Raw genomic sequence first — 18,542 nt, 5'->3', positions numbered from 1 at the left:
AGAAGAAGCTAGAAGAAGCAAGAAGAAGCTGGCATGGTGTAAAGGCTGAATAAACCGCTTTGAGAAGAACACGTTGTTGTTGCCTCCTTCCTGCTGGTCAGGTAAGTGCGACATTTATGATTTAATGTTTTTTGGAGTAACTTCAGGTGTCAAAGCGATATAATAAGATTGTTTATAGAAGGTACCCAGGAGATAAGCTGTATGAGAGTGCAGAGAGAAGATTGTGAACTGTGGACTACAAGTAGCAAGTAGGTGATTGTTTTGAAGTAGGTAGAGTTTGGGGGGACATTAAGCTACAGCAGAACCGTGTTGGGAAGCTGGGATCTTGCATCCAAATGAGATCCAAGATCTGGTCGTTGAAGACTAAGCCATGGTGTGTGGACTAAGCATAGGTGTGGATGTTGTATGGGATTAAGGGCTTATGTGAGTTGTGTGAATATGTCACTGCCTTCGTAGATTCCTATGGATTGAGCTGCATGGTATTAGTCTGATTAGGCCAGGGTATGGGGTGATAGTCACCTGCATGGGAAAACTTAATAGTCTGGAACTAAAAGTTGAGAACTATATCAGTCAAATGTTTAGGGGATAAGATGAGGAATAACAGCACTTTAATAATCTTCTTACTGAGGAGAGGGAGAAGCCATGGACAATATAGGATCTTCGGAGGGAAGACATTTGGGAACTTGTTTTCATATAATAGAAAAATGAATATTGACAAAGAGAAGAGACCACAGGTAGAATTAAAAATTACAGAGGAATTTCCAAATTTAGATATGGTTAAAGATGAAGACAGGTAACTTGATCATATTTAAAAATGTAAGAAAATGAAAAAGAGGGAACAGCAAATCAAAGTGAATAGGATATGTGCCAGGTGCAGTGGCTCACCCCTGTAATCTCAGCACTTTGGGAGGCCAAGGCAAGAGGATTGCCTGAGCCCAAGGTTTGAGACCAGCTTGGGCAACTTGGTGAGACCTTATCTCTACAATAAACCAGAAAATTAGCTGGGCATGGTGGTGTGCACCTGTGGTTTCATCTACTTGGAAGGCTGAGGCAAAAGGACTGCCTGAGCCCAGTAGGTTGAGGCTGTGGTGGCCATGAGCATGCCACCACCCTCCAGCCTGGGTGACAGTCGACAGTGAGACTCTGACTCACAACAAACAAAAAAAGGCAATAGGTTATCTAAATAAGAAGGAAGCTAGGCTGGGCTCGGAGGCTCAGCCTATAATCCCAGCATTTTGGGAGGCCGAGGTGAGTGGATTGCCTGAGCCTGAGGATTTGAGACCAACCCGGGCAACTTGGCCAGAACTTGTCTCTACAATAAAAAGCCAAAAATTAGCCATGTGTGGTAGCGCATGCCTGTAGTTCCGCTATTTGGAAGGCTGAGGTGGAAGGATAGCAGGAACCCAGCACGTCAACACTGGTGACTGTGAGTGTGCCACTGTACTCCAGCCTGGGTGACGGAGTGAGACTGCAACTCAAAAATAAATAATAAATAAAGAAGGAAGTTAAATAAGTATCATATGAGGTCTGGCAATTAGATTCGTGAACTCATCCTAGAAAAAGTGCTACATGCCTCATTGCTGAATATCAGTATGGTCACCACCTTCGAAGTCCTCCCCTTGGGAAGCTATGTACTGATGCCAGTGCCTAGTCCGCCTGTCAAAGCAATTTTGGAACTCTTTATCTGGAAAACCACCAGAGATGTTATTGTGTTACCCTTGATGTCCTCAAAGTCATCAAAATATCTTCCTTTAAATATTTCTTTTATCTTTGGGTAAAGAAAAAAGTCATTGGGGGGGAGGCAGATCAGGTGAGTAGGGAGGGTGCCCTAATACAGTTATTTGTTTATTGGCTATCTTCTTCATGACATTATCTCCATAAACTTGGATGAACACGTTCCTGATTTCACTTCCACTCTTGCCAAGTTTAACAAGAAATTTAATTTTTGTTGTTCTTATTCAAGCCCTGACATTCTCATGATGGCACACAAAAACATGCGACAACAATAATAGACACCACTCAGCAAGACACCAGTGGTGAGACACTGAAATGCCAAGGTGATGAAACCTCACATAGTTGTTTGTATAGTGCTGCCAATGTAAGCACACGGTGGCAAGTTCATGAACTTAATTGTCAGACCACGTAGTCCTCATGCTCCATGGGACACTCTGAAGTCTTCTGTTTGGAGTAGGGACAGGGAGTTTCAGTTAAAAAAAAAATCATCTGAAAGGAATGCTAAATGAAAGTGGAAAATAAAATGCTTGACACATAAACACCATGTAAATGCAAATAAAAAAGTTGTGACAATATTAATATCAAACAATATGAAACATGTGAGTAATATTAAGAGGACACAGAAGGACACAGTCATTCAAAGAAGGAATAAAAAAGATGATATAATTCTTTAAAAATCTGTATAGATAACACAAAATAATAGCTAAATAAATAATAAAAAAGCTATTAGGATTACAAAGAAAACTTGAAAATAATAGAAATATCGTGGGAGATCTAATATCCTTTTTTTCCAAACCTGAATAGTTCAATTAAGAAAAAAAACAAGGAGTTAATAAACCCAAAAATAAGCTTGAATATCTGTGCTTTTTATATGATACATGGTGTGTGTATGCAAGCATGTATATGTGTGTATGTAAATAAACTTTGTATCTCAAGCATAAAAAATATACCTTTTCATAAACTCATGGGAATACCCATACCCTTCTGCCTCAGTCTTCCAAGTAGCCAGAACTACAGGTATGTACCACCATGCCTGGCTAAGTTTTTGGTTATCTCTACAGATTATATACTAATTTGATGTTTAAAAAGAATTCATGGGTGTTGGGTGCATTGGCTCATGCTTATAATCCCAGCACTTTGGGGGGCTGAGGTGAGAGGATTGTTTGAGCCCAGAAGTTCAAGACCAGCCTAGGCAACACAGTGAGACCTTGTCTCTATGAAAAATAAAAAATTAGCCTGGTGTGCTAGTGCACACCTGTAGTCCCAGCTGAGGTAGAAAGATCGCCTGAGCCCAGGAAGTCAAGGATGTGGTGACCCATGATTGTGCCACTGCACTCCAGCCTGGGTGACAGAATGAGATCCCAACTCAAACAAAGAAACAAACAAAATTGCATTAATGTATAATCCAATAAAATTGAGTTTATTGGGTTAGTTCAAAATCCAATAAAACTGAAAATTGTCGTAAGATGACCAAGCAAATCTTAATTACCCAGAAATTAAGAATCACCCTCAAAAGGAAATGAAAACCAAATGATAAACTTATCTAGAAAACAGTGAAAAGGAGACTATTTCATTTCAATACCTATGGGATGCAGCTAAAGCAATACAGAGAGGAATATATACAACTTTACATTTTAAAAATGAGAAGTGGTAAATAAAGGCGAGCAGTACACAAGAAATTAGAAAAAACTGTACAAAATCAGAGAACAGAATTGACAAGGATAAAAGAGAGATAAAAAGTAGAAAGGGTAAGTACAATGAAAACTTTTTGGTAGGTCACGTCCAGGTCTACTCTTTGGAAAACGCCAAGCTTGGAAAGACTCTCTACCCAGAGGTTTGTAAACTCTTCGATGAATATGTGTAGGTCCTGGGCTCAGGTTCAGATTAAAAATTTGAGTGAATAACAGTCAGGATGTGGTTTATTTTCTAAGATGTTGATCAAAGATGAAGAAAGACTCCCCTGAGCTAACAGGTCTCCTATCATTTGCAAAGTGCCCAGCTACCAACAGTGACACACCTTCGTGTGATGGGAGGAGGGTGCAGAAGAACTGTCTACGATCTGGTATATTCAAATGTCTCACGTACCTGAACTAAGTAAGTGGGTGGGTCACGAGCTTTTAAAAACTGTTTTTGAATCCAATTAAGAATTTAAAAAGAGGGCATACGAAAGGACAGCCATGCGTCATTTAAAGATGGAGCTACTTCTGAGAAATGTGTTGTTAGGTAATTTTTGTCTTTGTGCGAACATCGCAGAGTGTGCTTACACAAACCAAGATGATCTAGCCTACTACCCTCCCAGGTTACATGTTATAGCTAGCGTACTGCTCCTAGAATACAAACCTCCACAGCGTGTTATTGTACTGAATACTGTAGGCAATTGTAACCCAATGGAAAGTACTTGTGTATCTAAACATGGAAAATGTACAGTAAAAATATAGTGTAAAAGATCAAAAACTTGTGTACTTGTATAGGACACTTACCGTAAGTAGTGCTTGCAGGATAAAAGCTCTTGGTGAGTCACTGAGGGAGTGGCGAGTGACTGTGAAGGCCTAGGAATCCTATATACTACTTTATAAAGGCTGTACACTAAGGATGCACTCAACGTATTAAAAAAATTTTTTTCTGGCAGTTTCTTTCTCCCATGCCAGCTCTGGCATATCTCTGTTTCTTTTCTCTCTTCTTTCTCTAATAAACTTTGCTTTAAAACTTTTAAAATATATATATATATTTTTTTCAATAATACTTTAGCTTACTATAACTTTTTTACTTTATTCATTCTTATTTTTTTAACTTTTTGACTTGTAATAACAGCTTAAAATGAAAACACATTGTATAACTGTACAAAAATATGTTTTTCTTTATGTTCTTATTCTATAAGCTTTTTTCTATTTCAAGCATTTTATTTTATTTTATTACTTTTAAGACTTTTTTTTAGAAACGAAGACACAAACACACACATTAGCCTAAGCCTGCATAGAGGTAGGATCATTGATGTCACCGTCTTCCACCTCCACGTGTTGCCCCATTGGAAGGTCTTCCGGGGCAGTAATATGCTTGGAGCTGTCATCTCCTGTGGTGACCATGCCTTCTTCTGAACACCTCCTAAAGGACCTGCCTGAGGCTGTTTCACAGTGAACTTCTTTTTGTTGTTATTAACAAGCAGAAAGAGTACACTCTAACATAAAGATAAAATATATCATATAATAAAGATATATCATATAATAAAGATATAAACCAGCATAATAGTCATTTCTTATCACTATCAAGTATTATGTACTGTACATAATTGCATGTGCTATACCTTTATATGACTGGTAAAGCAATGGGTTTGTTTATGCCAGCATCACCACAGCACACGAGTAATGCTTTGTGCTATGATGTTACAAGAGCTACAGCATCACTAGGTGATGGGAAATGTTCAGCTCCGTTATGACCTAATGGCACCACCATCATATATGTGGTCCTCTTGTTAGTCAAAACATTGTTCTGCAGTGCATGGCTATGTATAAGATTAAGGAATGAGAAAAGAGACATAGGGAAGAGAGTAAAGAGATTCAGAGATAAATTTGTGCAACCTTATGGTGAGCGATTAGATTCTAGGACATGAGTGAACCCCTAGAAAAAAATGCATTACCAAAATTGAATAGAAAATGTGAATGAACTGGATTATACAGGAGAAACAGGGTGAGAAATGTGATAGAAACAACAATTCTCTAGTTACAAAGATACTGGAAACAAATGTTTTACAGCTCGTTTTATCTCATCTTTAAGCAACCAATAGTTCCAGTGTTATCTAAACTGTTATGAACCACGAAAATGATAGATATTAATTTCATTTTATATTTTTCAAGTCAGCATACCTATAACAACTAAACACAAAACCATAAAAATATAGAACTATAGATGACTTTTCCTTATGAGAATAGAGGCAAGATTTTATTTAAAATATTAGCAGGTCAGGCTCGGTGGCTCAGCCTGTAATCCCGCACTTTGGGAGGCCGAGGTGAGTGAATTGCCTGAACCCACAGGTTTGAGACCTGCCTGGGCAACTTGGTGAGACCACATCTCTACAATAAATCAAAAAAATTAGCCAGGCGTGGTAGCATGCGCCTGTAGTTCCAGCTACTTGAAAAGCTGAGGCGGAAGAATCGCCGGAACCCAGCAGGCTGAGGCTGCGGTGTCCGGGAGTGGCCACTGTACTCCAGTCTGGGCAACTGAGTGAGACTCCAACTCAAAAATAAAATAAAATAAATAAAATAAAATAAATAAAACAAAATATTAGCAAATAAAATCTAGCAGTGTGGAAGAGGAATAACCTATATTTAAGTAGGGGTTTATTTTGATATTAAGAAATAAGGCAATACAATTTATCATATCAGCATATTAAATAAACAGTCATGTCATTTGATTCTGAAAACACATTAAAAAGAAAAACAAACATTATTCATAAAAACCACAAAGAAAATTTGCCAGAAAGGAAGTTTCTTAAACATGATCTCGAACAGAGGTTGGCAAACGTTTTATGTGCAGAATCAGGTGGTGGATGCCTCAGGCTTCGTGGGCCACCTCTTCTCTGCTGTATCCACTCAGCTCTATGGCTGGGATGTGAAAGCAGCCAAAGGAAACAGAGATGGGTCAGCATGGCCTTATTCCAATAAACATTTGTGGACATAAACATTTGAATTTCATATAACTTTCATGTGTTATGAAATATTGCTCCTTTTTAATTTTTTTCAACAATTTAAAAATGTTCAAACCAGTTTTAGCTCAGAGGCCAAGCAAAAATAGAATCTGGCCAATAAGCTATAGTTTTCTGACTCTGATATAGACTATGTTGTACACGCATTATGTAAAAAATATATGTCCTGTTTCTCCCTAGAAGGCTTCTTTCTGTGGGCCACAAGACTTGCTCTGGCCAGTGAAATGTGTGCTAAAGTGACATGTGCTACTTCAGAGCAGAAGCTTTATGCTCCATGTCTGGTTTCCCATCACACTTTCTCTTTGCTACAATAATTGCGCCTTCTTATTTAGGGACAAGAAGCCAACTGTCTTCATGACAACTCAACATTGTTTTAATAGACCTAGATAATGGGATAAGAAAAGACGATAAAACATTGGAAGAGCTAAACTTATTTGCCTTTGCTGATATTTTATACATAAAAAATTCAAAAATAAAACCTTAACAGAATCAATACAGCATTTTGGCGAGGCAGTTGGATGTGTTACCCACCAAAAATAAGTAATAAATTGAGGTAGAAAAATAATTGCAACCCACAGTATTAAGAACAAGGAAATGATTGGCAATTAAAGTTAATGCTAAACTATAGGAACTATATGAAAAAGTTATACAATGTGATTGAAGGATAAAGCAAGATCTGAAATATAAAAACATCTACTCTGTTCTTGAATATCACATGTTCTCACTCACAAGTGAACCTTGAACAATTATCATAATACTTTAAGAAAAGAATTGGCAGTAGTGGGAAACTACCTTCGGAAAGGTAGTGGGAAAGCAGGATTGGCAGTCGTGGGAATCTGCCTGGGGAAGGGGGAGCACACCTCATCAATGAGGGAACCTGCATAATAAACATTTGTATACCTAACCCTGAATTGTACCCCACATCTTTAAAATAAAAAAAAAATTAAAAGGAAAAAAATCTACTCTGTTCTTTAAAAAAAAAAAAAATCTAGATTCAGGGGTACATGCACAGATATATTACATAGGTATATTGTGTGATGGTGAGGGTCGGGCTTCTATCAAATCTGTCACCCAAAAAGTGGTCATGGGACCCACAGGCAGTTTTCTAACTCTCATCCCACCACCCCATCCCTCACTTCCTCCTTTGAGTCCCCTGTGTCTGTTGTTCCCATCTTTATGTCTGTATGTATCCTGTGTTTAGCTTCCACTTATAAGTGAGAATGTGCAACATTTGGTTTTCCATTTTCTGTTTTAATTCGCTTAGAATAATAGCCTCCGGATGCATCCTTGTTGCTGCAAAGAACACAATTTCATTTTTCTTTATGGCTGCTACTATGTTTTTATTTTTATTTTTTCAATAATCAATATTTTTTATTATGATGTTGTGGGGTACAGTTAAGGGTTAGGCATACAAATACGTTTCATTCAGGCATCCTATTGATTAGAGGTGCTTCCCCATCCCCAGACAGATATTTGCTCGTTAATCCCATCTCCCTCCCCCCCATAGTTTCCCGCTACTGTCAGTTAAATGTGAGGAAAAGTTCTGTATGTTCTTTGATGCAAAAACAATATAAACTTATCACTGACCTCCAAATTAATAAATCCCAATTTTTTGAATTGCATAAAGTAGTGATAAAATCTTTGTGGGATAATAAATATCTGAGAGTAATCAAGAGAGTGGTACGTATGAACTTACTTTGCTAGTTTTCTTTTAAGTGAAGTCAAGAAACCTAGAAGCTATTAAAAAGGGTATTTGCTAAAAAGGGTGTTAAAAAGAATATTTGACCCTATCAAATCTTGGAAAGTAAAAGATCTCATAAATAAAGTATAATTACAAATTATTCCTCTTTATGGGTACCATGCACAGACATAATGTACATTTGGTTGACAGTGATGGGTCGTCTTCCCACATTGGATTGAAAGCTACTTGAAGGCAAGGATTTTTGTCTGTCTCCTCATTGTCTAGAACAGTGCCTGACTCTACTATGCATTAAATAAATATCACTGACTAAATAAATAAGTAAATACAAAAATGTTGCACAAATTGGTACTAAAAAGACAAACAATGTATATTAGTTCATTTTACATTGCTATAAGCAGGCAGTCCCCAACCTTTTCGACATCAGGAACCAGTTTCATGGAAGACAATTTTTCCACAGACCAGGTGAGAGGCTTTGGGATGATTCAAGTGCATTACATGTATTGTGCACTTAATTTCTATTATTATTACATTATAATATACAATGAAATAATTATACAACTCACCATAATGCAGAATCAGTGGGCGCCCTGAGCTTTGTTTTTTGCAACTAGATGGTCCCATCTGGAGTGATGGGAGACAGCAACATCTGAAGAATGTGGTTTCTGTCCAGTCGACTCTGTAATCTTGCTCTGGTTGCTGTTACTGCAGAAAACCCAGCTTCACAAAGATAGGATGCTGGAAACAGAAGCAGGCTTTTCAGTGCTGATCTGACAGGAGGTGGTGCTCAGGTGGTAATGCTGGTGATGGGGAGCCACTGTAGATACAGATGAAGGGTCACTGGCTTGCCCGCTGCTCACTTCCTTCTGTGTGGCGTAGTTCCTAACAGACCATGGACCCGTACCAGTAACAATCTGTGGCCGGAGGGCTGGGAACCCCTGCTACAAAGAAATGCCTGAGATCTGGCAATTTGTAAAGAAAAGAAGTTTATTTACCCCATGATTCTCCAGATGGAACAAGCATAGTGTTAGCATCTGCTTCTGATGAGGCCTCAAAAAGCTTGCAATCATGTTGGAAGGTGAAGGAGAGCTGACACATCACATGCAAGAGGGTAACCAAGAGAGATGCCTGGCTCTCTCTTGCCTGGCTCTTTTAAAAAACGAGCTCTTGGGTGAACTAATAGGGTGAGAACTCACCCATTACTGCCAGGATGGCATCAAGCCATCATGAAAGATCTTCCCCCATGGCCCAAGCACCTCCCATTAGGCCCCAACTTCAATATGGGGTCACATCTCAACATGAGAGTTGGAGGGGACAACCAGCCAAATGATATCACAATGCAATAAGAAGGGAATTGAAGATTATGAAAAGACCGGTCACTGAGAAGCAGATCTAAAAAACCAATCACTGCATAGAAGGTATCCATTTAGTCTTGGTCAGGAAAATGGAAAATAAAATAACAATAGAAGTTAACTTCTTACCAGTTAAATCTGTGAAAATTAAAAATGGTTATAACCTACTTCTGGCAAGAATATGTAGAAAGAATATCCACATATATTGTTGGAGGAAATTAGAATTGCTCTGCTTTTTGAGAGAACAATCCAGCCTTATCATTTAAAATAAAATATAATGTATCTTTAGGTCAGTGAACTGACTCTTGAGAATTAATAACATATGAATAAAAACTGGTATTTAAATATATGTCCAAGGATATTGATTGAGCATTGGTCACAAAGACAATAAGCAGATACTTCAAATACATCAAGAGAAAAATAATTTAATAAACCATGATGTTTAGAATAATTACACAATTTTGGAATGGAATAATCCATTAAAAAGAGTGAACTAGAGTTACATTAGTGGATTTTCATGAGATAGTGTTGGGTCCAAAAGAAAGATAAAGAAAATGTGTCATATAATGCCAAGTGGTAAAACAAAGACAAAATGAAATACACCCATCTTTGTGGGTGTATATCTGAGTTTTGACCAAGCAAGTGTAAAGGAAGGGAAGAAAAAAAAAGAATTCAGTCATCCCATGTGTATTCACATGGGAAATATTGTCAAGTAAAAAGAACAAGTTACATGACAACTTGTTTACATTTGTATTAAAAAATACATGTCTATATGTGCGTGTCTAAATAGGCATCGAATATGTCTGGAACAATACCAAAATTTTAATGGTGGACACTTGTACAAGGAAGGACTTATGGTTGAACAGGAGAAAAGGGGTGTTTAAGTAAGTTTTCTCTTTAATTTCATACAGTTTCAATTTTTTTCCTTTGAAATGATTGTATTTATAAAAATTATTTAAAAAATCAGTAGTAAAGGAGGGGGTTTCTCATTTGTTCACTGGGACCTTTAGGAATGTTCTGCCAGTTTCAAAACGTTCTGGGCGTCCTTCCTTCTGTTTTTTGATTGAGTGAGAAAGAAGGCCCTGTGTGAATGTGTTGGTGGGTGAGTGCATGGCTGGGGCCCAGGAATAACAGGTAGTAATGTCTGAATCAGTGAATGGCATTATTGGGCTTTAAGAAAAATTAGACCTGCCCCCTTATTGTCACTGATTGGTTTAAGGAATGTAGCCCTCAGTGTGGCGGCCTGAGACTAGGGAGAAGTTCATTAGGTGGAAGAAGATAGCTCAGTGTTTCTTCACAACCTCTTCTGCATAGTCATAAACTCAGAGACGCACCCACAAATTGATGTATTTAGTTTTTTTTTTCACTTCAGAATGAAATTGAGAGAAATACACTTGTTGTTATTGAGAATACTTGGTATAAGGATGAACCAGAGAGCATTTTAAAACTTTCACCTAGAGCCAGACCTTATGGGTTTTCCTCATGGGGAGTGAAGTGTGGTGGTTTTGTACTACACCAATGTGTCAAGCAGGAACAATGTTTTGCAGAATGCACTCGCTGTAGGATTCCAGATCACAGCTGGTTAAAAGAAAACAGTGCAAGGGTTGAGTAGGCAGAGGCAAGCAGGATCCACATGAGAACCCGTGAGAGAGAGACCTCACCTGGTTCTTGTCTCTTTCATGCTCGTCTGGCTATCCCACCGTGGCTCAGGAACGTCAGAGCAGAGACCGAGTCTGCCACCCACTCTCCCTCTGTTCTCCTCAGTGACTCTGCTCTGGCAGCTGGACTTGTCACCTTCATGAGGGCTGCTTAGTGAGTGACTTTATTCTGATCCTCCAATTCTCCCTTTTAGATTATTATTTCTCCAGCTTTGCTTGCAGTTTTATAGGATGTTATTCCCCTACAATATACCCCCTGATTTCTTTTATTTAGTTAATTAATTTGTTTATGATAAAGATGTGGGGTACAATTCAGGGTTAGGTATACAAACATTAATCATGCAAGTACCCTTGTTGATGAGGCATGCCCCTCTCTCCCCTAGCAATTTCCCTCAATATGACCCAGCAATTCTCCTCTTGGGAATATACCCAGAGGAACTCAAATTATTCTACGACAAAGATACCTGCACACATATGTTTGTTGCAGCTCTATTCACAATAGCAAAAACATGGAACCAACTGTGTTGCCCATCAAAGCTGAACTGGATTAAAAAAATGTGGTACATATACACAATGGAATATTATGCAGCCATAAAGAAGGACAAATATATGGACTTTGTGGCAACTGGGATGGATATGGAGTTGATCATACTCAGTGACTTATCACAGAAACAAAGAACTGATTTCCCTATGTTCTTACCCCCTTATTTCATAATACTCATAGTGGCTTTGCATCTTTGGTCGAACCCTGACTGTAGAAGAATGTGGTAACTAAAATGGGGTGCTTCAACAAAAGAAATCTAAAATATGTGCCTTTGGGCCGGTCTCGGTGGCTCAGCCTGTAATCCCAGTGCTTTGGGAGGCTGAGGTGAGTGGATTGCCTGAGCCCGAGGGTTTGAGACTAGCCCAGGCAATTTGGCAAGACCTTGTCTCTACAATAAATAAAAAATTAGCTGGGCATGGTAGCGTGCCTGTAGTTCTGGCTACTTGGAAGGCTGAGGCGCAAGGGTCGCCAGAGCCCGGCAGGTCGACGCTGGGGTAGCTGTGAGTATGCCACTGCACTCTAGCCTAGGCGACAGAGTGAGAATCCAACTAAAAAAAAGTGCCTTTGGGTCTGACTGGTAGGCAGAGACCCGAAGATTTCCAAAGAGGTTGTTAATGAAGCCTTGATGGACAGAGAGCACATGTTTATAGAAAAGGCTGGGGAAAAGGGACCCATGTTATGGGCAGAATATCTGCTGAAGTTGTGGGTAGCAGTAACATGGAAGGTAGAATGGGTACCTGATGAACTGATGGTTCTGACTAAGGAGTTTTCAAAACAGAATTTTGGAAGTGTCCACTGAATTCTTACAACTGTCTATAATAAAGTATGGGAGAAGATAGATGAGTTATAGAACAGCTATTTAATTTTTAAGCAGAATTTAGAGAAATATAAAGAAGCCAGGATTTGCTGTATGTGAAATAAAACAGTTTCTTATTCCCATCCTCTCCAGATAGTAAGATACTCTGAAAGTAATAAATAGCCTTAGGGAAAAGATAAAACCCAGAGCACTTCCAGCATATCATAGACTTACAGTAAGGTAACCTTAAGGTGGTGACATTAAGCTAGGCAAAAATTATCCTAATAATATTAAGAGTGTGCTGCATAGACCTGTCAACTAGACAATCAGACTTCTAAAAATCTTACAGGCATTCCTCCATATTGGTCTCACATGGGACATGCCTGTCCTGGAAAGAAATGTGGTATAGTTTTTGTCTAATGGAGTGTGATTGTGGCTTTTGTCTACTCTGCTTTTTATTTTTTTTTTTTGGTCTAATCTTATACATAAGTAATTGACAAAGGCTTTGAAGGAATTGTGTCTTCTTGGACTGTAAGGAACAAAGACAAAGATAAAAATAGGAGTGTAGACCCTCAAGTTACTACAGAAAGAAAGCAGATGGAGACATTTCTCAGCTATAAACTGACAGAAAAAGAAGAATAATTCAGAGGATGGAGCCCCAAATCACAGAGAACCACTCCCAGTCCCAGGACTGGGGCTCTAATCAAGAAATTAGTGACATGTGCCCAGCTGGATTCCACACGTGCTACAGGCCAGTGACTATGTGCTTCCCTAATCCCTCTGTTTTGGAATGGGAGGAACTACAGCAATTATCTTATGCCTGACCCATGTTGGGTATGTATATGTGAAGTTGATAGTTCGCAGATCTTCACATTGAGATTAAACCACCCAAGAAGTTGCCTCCAAGGAACTCCACCGGGGACATCTTATATTGTGATTTGGATGACAAGATCCTGGAATTTGAATTGATGCTTTCATGGGATGAAGACCTTTGGGATATTGAGAGGAGTGTGTTTTTTTACATGGGAAGAACGTGAATTTTTCTGGCTAAAGGGAAGGCTACAGGAGACGGTGTCCAAAAAGAACCTCAAAATTCCATCCTTCCCTCATCTCATCAGGAGATTATGTCTCTTCCCCTTAATTCTGGGGTGGGTTTAAGACTACTTTAACCAATAAAAATACAAAATAAGTACGTTTTGGAACTTTTGAGTTAATATTGAAAGAATAATTGTAGATTCAGCTTCTTCCCCTCGAGAAAGCCATTATGTTACAGGATCAACATGTTTCTATGCTTGCTGGACAGTAGCAGAGTGAACACCATACATTGAGACAGCAGAGTGCGCAGCAGAGAAAGAGTTTAGTGATCACAGAGTGACTGGGTGAGGAGATAGGAGGACACTCTCAAATACATCTCCCCAAAGAGTTCTGGGTTGGATTTTTAAATATATCAGGGAAGGATGAAGGGATGGAAAATTAGGGTCACTGACTGATCAGGGTAAGGAGGATTAAATCATCAGCATGTGGAAACTACATTCTTTGGTGAGTTCATTTCCCATAGGGTCCTCCAGACCTGCTGACCCCAGTAGTTTCATTGGTATGCAAGACCTGAAAGAATGTCCCAAAGGGAAAATTTAATGTTTTACAATGTTTTAGTTGTTACCTATAGGTAAGGGGAACTATACTCTTCTAACTGAGTATACATGATTCTAGGACAAAGGGTGCAAATAACTGTGAGGAAGCAGATCAGAGAGCAAGCTGAATGTGCTGCAAACTTGGTTTATTTTCATTTCTCCCTCTCCTGTCTCCTCTGATTAGTTTTATGAAGTTTACAGGAATCGTTTCAGTCATGCTAGGAGGAAGCTCCGGCAGCTTCATGAAGGAAAAGTGGGGGACTCCTCATCCACGGCCAGCATTCACCTGCCAGCTGTGTGAGTGAGCCATCTTGAAAGTGGCCACCACAGCCCCAGTTGAGCTCCTCTAAATGATGCCAAAAGAGCAGAGACCAAAGGCAAGTCTTCACCAAGTCTGCTCACATTGTACAATGGCAAATAAATACATGACTAAATGACTCTTTTGGTTTCAGGTCACTAAATTTTGGATGATTTGTCATGCAACTGTAGATAATCTATACTAGAGGTAATTTTCTTTTCTGAGAACTTCACTTTCTGCTAGAAATTCTCATCAATACATTTAAATGGGAAACACTACTACAGGGATTGCAAGAAGAAATGGACTGAAAACAACTAGAGAATGAGTTAGGTGGAGGAAGTCTGAGTATGCTTTGAAACAGTAATCTTGGAGATCTCAAATATTGAGTGTACAGTCACAAAACCTGAGTTTGATTAATCTGAGACTCGAGATTCATTTTAAAGGAAAAGTCTTTGAAATAATATGGAAAATATTGTCATTTGAAGGAAAAAAATTATCAAGTATGATATTCTTTCTGAGAGTAAATCACAAATCCAGAGAGTGAAAGAGACTTATAGCATTGATCCAGAACTAGTTCTGAATCCCAACATTGAAATAGAGTCACGTGTTACTTTTGTTTTCTTTGCTTCAATTGCATATGTAGCTCTGGTCTACTTGAAAAATTGAAACTTAGCAAGTAAAATCTGTTTATTTTGGTTACGCTCACAGTTGATTCTGAAATCAGATGGAATCAATTAAATGTTGCATGATAGGGAAGGACAAGGCTATCTATACATATCTATATGCATGCTATATGTACGGATATGGCTGGAAGTGAAAAACCAACATTCCCACACTATGTAAACCAAGACTTATGTGGATTCATTTCACTGCTTCTGCGCTCAGGCCAGGGCAGAAAACTAACATACTCATATCATTGGGGATGAGGGTAGTTTAACTCAGTACTTGGTGCTTCCTGTCTCTCCTCTGGGCACCTCCCCAGGTCTATTACAAAATGTCTATTCCTGCTTTGGGTCGGTGAAGCTCTGCAGATGAATCTCTAGTAATAACAGCCGAAGGCATTCAGTTTCCTTCTTGTTTTATTCTCTCCGACCAGTATATCTCCCTTCAGACAGTGAAAAATAATTTGACCTCCTCATGTTCGCAATTTGGTGTCGTTTAGAGTCATTTGGAACCATTGTCTCATGTGGATATGATCTTTGTCCTTGATTTCACAAGCAGGCCTCTTGCCAAGTTGGAGAGAGGATATGGATGGGGTTGCTGGTAGAGCTGTGTGGGTGGACATGCACTTTCCTACGGTAGCAAACTCATCTATCCTCACTCACCCTGGATAACCTCCCAGGGTTGTGAATAGACTTCATCTTTCCTTGATGGGCTCGGCAGTGAGAACTTGGAATATTTGGACAGGAGCTGTGCTTATTTACACATTATGTACCCTACAGTTATGAAATGATCAATTTTTTTTAATAGCAAAAGAAGGAATGATGAGTGGGTACGGAAACTCTGTATACCTTAAACATCAATTGCAACAAAATACAGGGATCATCAATAGATATTTAGGGGGATACTCTGGCCTCTCTGTGCTGGGCATATCACTATATGATGAAAACTTGGTAAATTATTCTCATAGATGGAAAAGTTCCCAGGCCAAAGAAGGAAATAGGAAGGATACCACAAAAGTTTTAATTATACACAATCTTCTTGTTGCTAAGCAGAGATCATTGTTAAAGAATCATTCATTCATTCAGCAAACACTCGCTGGAAATCTATTTATCAGACACTGTGCTTGCTACTGGGAGTATGAAGACTTCTCTGTCCTCAAGGGGCTAATTGTCTGAAGAGTTATCAGTATATTACTTTTTTCAATGTGCAGTAAGAATAATATTTAAATGTATACAAATATTTGGTAAAACAAAATGTTTTTAGAGCTGGAGACATGGCATATCCCATTGCACATCAATCACATTTTCTTATCATGTCTTCCTCCAACTGTATACAAGAACAACTTTCTACTGAACTTTTCCATTTTTCTTGTCCACTTGTGTTATAAAATAATAGACATAAATTCCTCGAGGTACAGCATACACATTGATGGGGCTGCATGATGTAGGGAGTGGCATGGCGGAAGACCAGCACAGCACACCAATAAACTGGGGTCTAGAGTCACAATAAATGGTATAAAAATATATCTGTGGGCAATCCCTTCAGGTCCCCTCCTACTATGAGAAATTTTCTGTCCTCTCAATAAATCCTGCTTCCAAAAAAAAAAATTTGTGCAACTTGTTGTCATGACAACTTGGACAAATTATGAAATTCTTTCTCTAAGCTTCCTTTATCTCATTCTTAAACCAGGGATAATATTGATAGTGTTAGTCTCCTGGGAATATTGTGAGGACTAAAGGAAACAGGTTATGTCTAGGGCTTAGGACAGTGCCTGACACCTTGTGAGTAGCCAATAGATGTTACTCTTCTTAATTTGTGAAATATATATAGGAAACAACAAAGAGGACTTTTTTGTGAGAAAGAGAATTTGGTGAAAATGGAAATATATTTTAAAAAGGTAACTTAGGGTAGACTTAGATTTAGAAATTATAGAATATGAGAAGAGAAAACATCCCTAGAAATGCTCAAGTTGAGCCATTTCAGTTGTAAGGTTCAAAGACCTTAAAGTGACATGCTCAAGCTTACATAACTGGCTTGGGGATAGAACTAGAATTATAGCTCGGGTTTCTAAACTCTTTTCCTCCTCCTGGAGGTGATGATTACCATATAGACTGTTCTATATTGGGAGAAGCATAGGACTGTGGTTCCAGTGCTGCCGATGGGTCTTCAGTGTGTGTGTGGCTGGGTGGTGTGGCCCATTAATCTTTGCTTTGACTTCTTCCTTTTTAAAGTTTTTTAAAAAATTAATAAATTTTTTATTCTTTTATTTTAAAGATGTGGGGTGCAATTCAGGTTTAGGTATACAAATGGTCATCATATAGGTAAAGTTTAGACCTCCCTTTGGTCCCCACTTGAGATCAGGTATCCTTATTGATGTTTTGTGCCCCACCTCCACTGGCAGTTTCCAGCTATGGCCAGTCCCTTTCTTATAGTATTATGGCAAATGTTCAGGGTCCACTTATGAGTGAGAACACATGGTACTCAGTTCTTTGTTTCTGTGATAAATCACTGAGGATGATAGACTCTAAATCCATCCAAGATGCCACCAAGTCCATTCATTTTTTAAAAAATCTTATTTTATTATAGAGATGTGGGGTACAAGTAAGGATTAACTACATAAGTAGGCAGCATGCTGGTGAAGTTTGGGCTTCTAGCTGGCCCTCATTCCCCCTGGTATTGGACCATGTACCCTTTGTGTTGTCTTGTTTCCCCAGCCCTGCTCCCTCCCCCCTTCCTCTAGCAGTGCCCAGCATCTGCCGATCCCACCCTTGTGCTAATGTGACAAGTGTTCAGGGCCCACTTATTGGAACAGCAACTGCAGCAACTCACCAGGAACAGGAATTAAGGCACTCAGAACAGGCACTAGAGACTGAGAGGAGAATCAAAGGTGTTTATTCTGGAAATCTCAGGTGGAGTAGGCTCCCAAAACCTGAGCTCCAATCCTCAGTTTCAAGTCGCTTTTATAGAGCTTTTTGTGGTTGCAACATACATGGGTTTGCCATTGGTGGGTTCACAATTTTAAATTTAGGATCGGGAATGGTTACTTCTACAACAAGCATCAAAGCAGACATTCTTTTTTTTTTTTTCATTAATCAGTATTTTTTATTATGGTTTTGTGGGGTACAGTTAAGGGTTAGGTGTACAATGACGTTTCATTCAGGCACCCTGTAGATAAAAAGTGTTTTCCCATCCCCCGACATATATTTGCTACTGTTAATCCCATCCCCCTCCCCCCATAGTTTCCCAGTACCATCCGTCATTTTCTCATAGTATTGCATTGGATGTTCAAGGTCCATTATATGAGTGAGAACATGTGATACTCGGATCTTTGTTTCTGTGAGAGGTCACTCAGTATTATAGACTCTAGTTCCATCCAGGTTGCAGCGAAATTCATGATTTTGTTCTTTTTTATGGCTGCGTAGTATTCCATCGTGTATATGTACCACATTTTTTTAATCCAGTCTGCTT

This window comes from Carlito syrichta, unplaced genomic scaffold (assembly GCF_000164805.1).
Source record: "Carlito syrichta isolate Samal-C Ts95f unplaced genomic scaffold, Tarsius_syrichta-2.0.1 Scaffold314719, whole genome shotgun sequence".
In the NCBI taxonomy this organism is placed as follows: Eukaryota; Metazoa; Chordata; class Mammalia; order Primates; family Tarsiidae; genus Carlito; species Carlito syrichta.
Note: the sequence above shows the minus strand (reverse complement) of the source record.